Source organism: Ixodes scapularis, unplaced genomic scaffold (genome assembly GCF_016920785.2).
Source record: "Ixodes scapularis isolate PalLabHiFi unplaced genomic scaffold, ASM1692078v2 PGA_scaffold44__24_contigs__length_19508400, whole genome shotgun sequence".
Classification (NCBI taxonomy): Eukaryota; Metazoa; Arthropoda; class Arachnida; order Ixodida; family Ixodidae; genus Ixodes; species Ixodes scapularis.
Window position 1 is genome coordinate 13,937,443 of NW_024609873.1, and position 7,559 is coordinate 13,945,001.

General features: G+C 46.6%; 1 pseudogene; it reads right to left on the bottom strand.

The window, feature by feature from the left end:
• Positions 1 to 761: 761 nt before the first annotated feature.
• LOC115327185 lies at positions 762 to 2,942 on the bottom strand (annotated as a pseudogene).
• Between the last annotated feature and the right edge of the window lie 4,617 nt (positions 2,943 to 7,559).

The following is a 7,559-nucleotide window of genomic DNA, read 5'->3' on the forward strand; positions in this document are numbered from 1 at the left end:
CTGACCCCGGCGAAGCTGCGGTAGCGATACCGACTGTAATGTTCGTCGGAGACGCTGCACTCATCGCAGAAGCGTGTACGTGGGGCACACAGATTTTATTGCAGTCGCAACTTATGCAGCCAACGCTGACGGACTCGTGCAACTTGGCAGTGATTGCAATTCTAGCATTTTGCTATCGATTTTGCTCTGGGAGTGCTAGAGGAAGCTAGAAGGCAGCTCGGGTAAACTCGGAAAGGCACAACTAACTTCCTTGGGAGAGAGGTTCAATGAGGCAGCAAAAACAAAGTGACGAGACGGTTCAAATGGGGACAGGAATGTTTTGGGAGTGCTAGAGGAAGCTAGAAGGCAGCTCGGGTAAACCCGGAAAGGCACAACTAACTTCCTTGGGAGAGAGGTCCAATCAGGCAGCAGAAACAAAGTGACGAGACGGTTCAAATGGGGACAGGAATGTTTTGGGAGTGCTAGAGGAAGCTAGAAGGCAGCTCGGGTAAACCCGGAAAGGCACAACTAACTTCCTTGGGAGAGGGGTCCAATCAGGCAGCAGAAACAAAGTGACGAGACGGTTCAAATGGGGACAGGAATGTTTTGGGAGTGCTAGAGGAAGCTAGAAGGCAGCTCGGGTAAACCCGGAAAGGCACAACTAACTTCCTTGGGAGAGAGGCTCAATCAGGCAGCAAAAACAAAGTGACGAGACGGTTCAAATGGGAAGAGGACGGATCGAAGAAAAGTGTAACTAGCATCTCACTGAAGTACTGGTAGGCCTATGATTCAGAGCGTTTCCTTTTTTTCGACTTCTCTTCCTTCTCAGCAATAGCATCGAGAATGTAAGGAGGATCTCGGATCTTCATGCTTCTTTCAAGGCGAGGGTCAACTACTTCAGGAAGGTCACACTCCCTATAAAACCGGGTTAGGAACGGTTCCATTTCTGTCTGCCAGAATTCATCATCTCTCTCTATTCTTTGGACATCAATATCCTGTTCAGTGTAGACTATGAAGTCACAAAATTTGCGGCCTGTGATGTGAAGTTGTCCCTGGATTTGATAGTAGAAGAAATGTATTCTTGAAAGTTTTGGATCTGTTCCCTCATGCTTACGGTCATTGTATTTCGCTGCTGCCTTTTTGCTGTCTCCTTCCTCATATACTCTGGACACTTCACTTCTGCAATGCCATCAGTGCCGATCAAACCATCAGGCGATGCTGCAAGGAAGCCATGGATTAGATCTATGAACATTTCACATGGCTGCACAGTAACCCCTCTCTTCTCGCGGTAGAGCTCAAGTGCGACTGGCTCATTCAAAATACCATATTGCATAGCTGCACTCGTGAAACTCCCCCCACACAGAATCTTTCTGACATCTGCAGCACATCGAGTAGAGTCCTTCCGTCTGCAGACCTTGCCAAAGTATGATGCTGTGAGCCGCGTCTTCCTTTCAGCATGCCACCTAGCATTGGTAGATTGCCCCCTTGTAGCAATTTCAAGTTCACTGCGTCGAGCTTCACTCACTTGTAAGCTCTCGAGAGTGAGGACAAGCCTCTCCCTGAACAATTCAGGTGGCATATCAGGCTTCTCACAGGCTGGTCCATAGTGTTGAGCTGACCCTTTGGGCATCGGCTTCTTAGGTTGTGGTCCCAGCTGAGAAAATTCTTCAGCTAATCGTCTCTTCCTGAGCACTCTGGCATCCCGCAGTTTGGAAATTTTCTGTGTGTATGCTTTCAGTGGTGCAGATGGGCTCTTCATTGTCATTTTCTTTTTAGCAGCATAATGCCACTGACTCCCAGATTGGAAACTAAGTCCTGCTCCATGACAACGATGTTGGTAGGAGCCTTTTTGACCTCTGTTCACTCGTTTGCCCCCCGAATTTTTTGCAACAAGAGACATGACCGTCTCTGCAAGGTTGCTTGTGTCATCAGCGACGAGACGAGAAGACTTGTCTGAAATTCCATTAGCAGCAGCGAGGATCTGAATTCTGAGAACATCGGGTATCTGGTCGAAGACGTTGTCCCCCTTGGACTTGTCACAGAAGTATGCTTTGCAATTTTTATGCGATCCAAACACATGCCTCGGACCATTGATCAAGTCTTCAGCAAGTTCTTTTGTAAGTTCCCTTTGTTTCTGCTTCTTTTCGGTTTCAGTTCCTTCAAAGTTTTTGAGTTCTTTGGCATAGTGGGCAATTGCTCTTCGTGCTTCATTTTTGATACGTTTAATCCTTGGACCACTCAGGTGTCGGGAATTGCCTTTGCTTGCCTTGTCTACACTATAGAGACGCGAGGTGTAGCACTTGACCACATGATTGGCGCATTCTCGCTTTTCTATAGTCGCCCCATAGTCGACCCGAGACAACACCTGCTGGTGCACTGAAGAGTCCCCATCTCCAATAAAAATGCGGTACTGTACCCCATGCATCTGTTCACTTTGCTGAAATCCTTGCACAATAATTTCAGACTCCATGGCTGAAGAGCTCTTGTCCCAGTTCTTGTAGCACACATGCTCCTTTGCTGGAAGTTCTTTTCTGCTGTAGAAGTCGCATGTTGAACAAACCTTGTTCTTTACACCTAGGTACAGTAATTTCTTTGTTCTTGCACCAATAATCACTGCAAGGCCAGAGTTGGCAGAGTACCTGTGGTCATGGCTTCGGTGAGACCATCCCCCATCAACAACAACAGTGATGTAAGGTGTTCCGTCTTCGGAGATGTGGCCAGCTTCCTCAGCAAGACGCTTCTCCTCCTTGCCTGCCTGGAGCATATCATCATAGAGAAGTTCTTGCCATTTCTGAAAAATAAAAAAATAAAAACCGCTGAGCACCGTCTTTGCAAGCAGACACATCTAGTCAAGCCATATTTATATGGTTCTCACAATTTCATACTAAGTACCCAGGATAGTGGAGGTGCTGGCCATTCAAACACAAATTATGTTTCAGACACAAGATTTTCAAAACTTTCATGCCCACTGGATGGCTACTAGATAATTGAAGCCTCATTGCATATGATTTCCTGTTGTGTGAAGCAAATATTATCAAGGTGCCTTTGATAACTGTTTCCTGACAAAAATGATTCACTTGCTTGCACAGTAATGAGAACATCATTCTTTCACCCACTACTTTTGATTATCACTGTACTCCTTGTAGTGGCCCTGCTAAATTGTAGAAAAGTGAAACACAATGCTATTGGAAACATTTTTCCTGAAGTGAAGAGGGCGATTCCCAATTTCCTGAGGCCGTGCTCTTATTAGAGTTCTAAACCCATGCTTATTGGATATGGTGGGTAGTAATCAGTAGCAGGGTAGTTTACCTTGCCGAGAGATTCTTCACGCCTGCAGTAAGCACCCTTGCTCATTGAAGGTATTTCCAAGACAGACAACACCTCATCAAGATTGGCGTAACCGGATCCGATGCTTGCGAAGCCCCACACAGCACTATCATTAACACCAAGTTTGGTCTTGTCCTTGAGAGATGTTGGCTCTACAATTGGGTCGGTGGTGACAGTCTTGACTTCATGGCATTCATCACAGGAGAATGTGAATTCTGACCAGAGTCCCACTTGTCTTTCACATTTGTAGACAAACTTCCCTGCATCGGATGATAGACAGTGATGCCTGTCAAGGTCACGTATCGCTCGAATGAAGTGATCTGGAGATATAATCCTCCTTCCTGAAATCGTGGCTGTTTCAGGTGCAGGAGCTGGCACCGACGCAGCAGCGATTATGAGGTCAGGTAGCTCTTCATCTGGTCCCCATTCTGAACCACCGGATTCAACTGCAGGCTCCCCTTGGATGAATCCTGGTGAGGTACCACTGTTTTCCACTAGCAAAGGGTGAGAGGGGCTGGACGTAATCGACGCACTGGACACAGCAGATTCCAACGCAGGCCCTTTTTCAAGCCCTGTCGAACTACCGCAGGGATCGGGTTCCGGAGCAGCACCATTTTCCGTGAGGTCCAACGGTGACGTCAAAACACTGAAAATGAACATGACGTTAGAATAGCCTGACAACAATCATGCATTAATATGTGCTGAGTCAGTGGTAGTTATCCTCCCAGTGTACGAGTTCGCAAGGGTTTTAAATTTGTGAAGGAACTCACAAACTTCGCAACTTTCGACCAGCACCTAGGTTTGAATTAGTGAAGTTCACAATTTTCAACATCGCCTTGGCTAATTTGTGAAGTTCGGAGCTTTACACAATTCTAAAAGTCAGAATTTGTCGGTTGCACTTTTTTTTTGTAACGAGGATTAAAATCATTCCGAACTTTCTAGCTCCTTCAAGGTCGAATGTAAAAATTGCAACATTTTGAATGTTTTCGATGTCCGAACCTATTAAATCTGGATGGTTTTTAAATATTCAACTTTTTTGGGCGTATTTTCCTCCTCAGCTATGTTCAGAAATGCCGTGCAAGTGACGTCACCCCAGGGAAGTACGAGTCCCCACACCATACTGGTGGTTGACTCCCCACCGCGTGGATGCGCTTACCAAGGCGTAGGATGCCGCTAACGGCCGGAACATGAGCTAACATGCACCATATTTTCAACAAAGGTACCTAGTTGTGTTACACGTGAACTTGGAAAAACGTGCTGAGCTTAGAATGATGACGCTTATCCAGTACGTGCGAAAGTTTTCGGCATTGGTGCGATTGCGCTGCGAGCAGAAGGTTTCAAAATGATGTTTATCCAGTACGTGCGAAAGTTTTCGGCATTGGTGCGATTGCGCTTCGAGCAGAAGGTTTCAAAATGCCACCGACGAAGTTTTGACGCGAAAAGTTGCCATGCCGCTAAAAAAGAAAAAACCGCGCGCCTTAGATTGACGCGCAGCTATATACTCCGTGTCACTAGTTACGTGCAGTACAGGTGAAGGCAACGCCAAGAGAGGGGAGAAAGGGCAAGCACTAGAAAGGCTGGGGTAGAAGAGAGAAACCTCCTCTCCTCTCTAACGTTCCTAGTGCTCTCCCTTTCTCCCCTCACCCTTCAGTGCCATCCTCTCCCGTTCCGCCTTCCTAGTGATCGCCCTTCCTGTCTTCGACTGGCGTTGGCTTCGCCTGCACTGCACACAACTAGTGACGCGTAGTATAGGTGTCTCTTGTAGAAAAAATTGTTACGATTTTGCGAAATACTGGTAAACAACGCAATGTTACCGTCATAATCTAAACCCCGAGACAAGGATAATTGAAATAACGGACAAGACAACTCCCATTATCTCAGGGTTAGTATTAGGATGTTTCCTAACAGCCTTGCCTGCATGCTTTTGCTCCTTGCAAAGGTTACCGTCTGGCGGACGGCTCAAACCGATGACCCGGTGGCGGCGTCTCGGCGAACTTGCACGGGGGAGCCGGCGCCGACCGCTCCGTCTGGCCGGGCTCGCGGCGCGACACTCGCCCGGACTCGGCAGGGAGCCCCGAAGGCGCGCTCGAAGCGTGGAAACGGCGTTATGTAACGAAGGCCAAAGGCCATATACACCACGAACGAGCAAAAGCCGATGTCATTCGGTGAAACGTGGACGTTCGCTAAAACGTCATTCGATCCAGTGAGTGCCTTCCTGCAAAGGCGTGCGCAAACGTAAACAACGGTAAAAAAGTGCCGTCGCTCGCCGCTATGAAATGCGTCCGCATCCCTTTTCTGCCGCTCCTACATTCTCTAACTTGACGACTACTCTGTCTCGGGGGGGGGGGGGGGGGGGGGGGGGGGTATGCCGACGAAACGATCGGACGATCGTCGGGGTACGGTGTAATTGCTACAGTCGAAGGGCCGTCGAGTCAACCACCAGCATGGTGGAGACCGGTGTTCGACGTCATCATGCGACGTAGATGCGAGGCATAAAGAGATGGACTAGTTTTACTACGCATGTAAAGGATCATGAAACGCCAATATCCTATAGTAATAGTACGTGCCACCCACCTGATTCTCGGCAGCTTTCCACTTCGTCGAAAGTTGTTCTTCGTCTTGTGCCGGCGCGACGCCCACCGCTTGCCGCCCCCCATGAACAGGCGACCTGAACTGTAATCAAAGCGACACGGGCAAGACGCAAACACGAACTGGAGCCAGCAGGAAGGATACTTACAAGAGCTTACTCAGCGAACGAAAAGAAAAAGACAGACATACACTTCACGCCAGGCACACAAAAAGCAGGGATAGTTACAAGAATGAGAGAGATGCGCACTCGAAGGCAAGCAGTGTAGAATAAATACACGAAAATTCGCAGCAACCGAAGGACCACGCCGCAAACGCGTGTACGGGCCCACACACCAAAAGCACGTGGGTCACGCACACGTATCGGCACGGAACTGGCAATTTTGGTGATTTGAAACGTCGATATCGATCGCGTGAACGATTGTATTTAGCAGAATGCGCACCGGTGAAACCGGGCATAAAAAAATAATTTGACAATATAAACAGCGACCGTAAAATCCTTCTAAAAGCTATATCAGCGAAAAATACCGTATTATATGTAATAATTAAGCGCATTCTGCAAGACCGGATTTTCTATGCATTTTTTTTTTGCGAGAAACCAAGTGTACAACCAGTTTCCGAAGCTGGCAACCACAGCTGCAACCAGCGCCATCCATCCTTGGTTTTTTTCTGAACTTCGCATAGTCACGTTTCGACCGCCATCACAAAGAGGGCGCAACAAGACATCCAATTTATAATTCCTGTCTTTTGTATGATTTATTTAATAATCAAGCACGATCATCGAAAGTGTGAGCTGATAATGAGGACCTGGGACAGTAAACTGTATTTTGTACTAAAAATATATGCCTAAATGTCTGCCAAAAGGGGTCAAAATACTCGTTTTTGACTATAAACAAATACGTGATTTCACCTATATTCAAACTTTTTTTATGGAAAATCAAAAGTGAAATTTAGAAAAAGGGCCTCGCTTTGCAAAGCAGAATATGTTGTTCTTTGCGGGCCTACAATTTTATTCATGTGTGCCAATCCCTAAGCGCTGTACCACTGTACTACCAAATGAAGTTTGCCAAAATTAACTGTTTTTGTCACTTTTCACGTGAGAATTTCGAAAAAAGTTTAAGCCCTATTACAATGAAATTTAGCGTAACTCTTTCGACAATAATTACAAACTGATGTAAAAAGTTTCAAATAAAATGACCGAGTAGGCGCCCAAAACTTCGCGACTGAAGTGCTTCCGCAAAGTAAATTTTTCTAAAGTAAATATTTGTCAAAATAAAATAAAAAACGAAAAAAGGGACTCCGTTGACAATGAACGCACTCTTCTTCTATAACATTCTAAAATTTGAAAGAAATTGCTCCAATAGTGCACCCTGTACCACTGTACTACGAAACCATGTTTCGCCGAAAAGGTCAATGTTCGCGGGTGCCCTCTGAATTAGGTTTTTCCACTAGGAAAACAAACCCTACATCAGATAAAAGATAATGTTGTACACTACAAGATGATATATAACACATAATTTTAGCAAGCTTGAACACGCCACGATCGCATTTCGAAAACGTGCTGAAAGCGTCATATGTCATGGCCGCCGTGGGACCGCAGCCTTAACGCCGCCACTCGAACGCCCGAGTTTCGCGGAGCGGCGCTATCCTGGCGGCAGCCGTTTCAA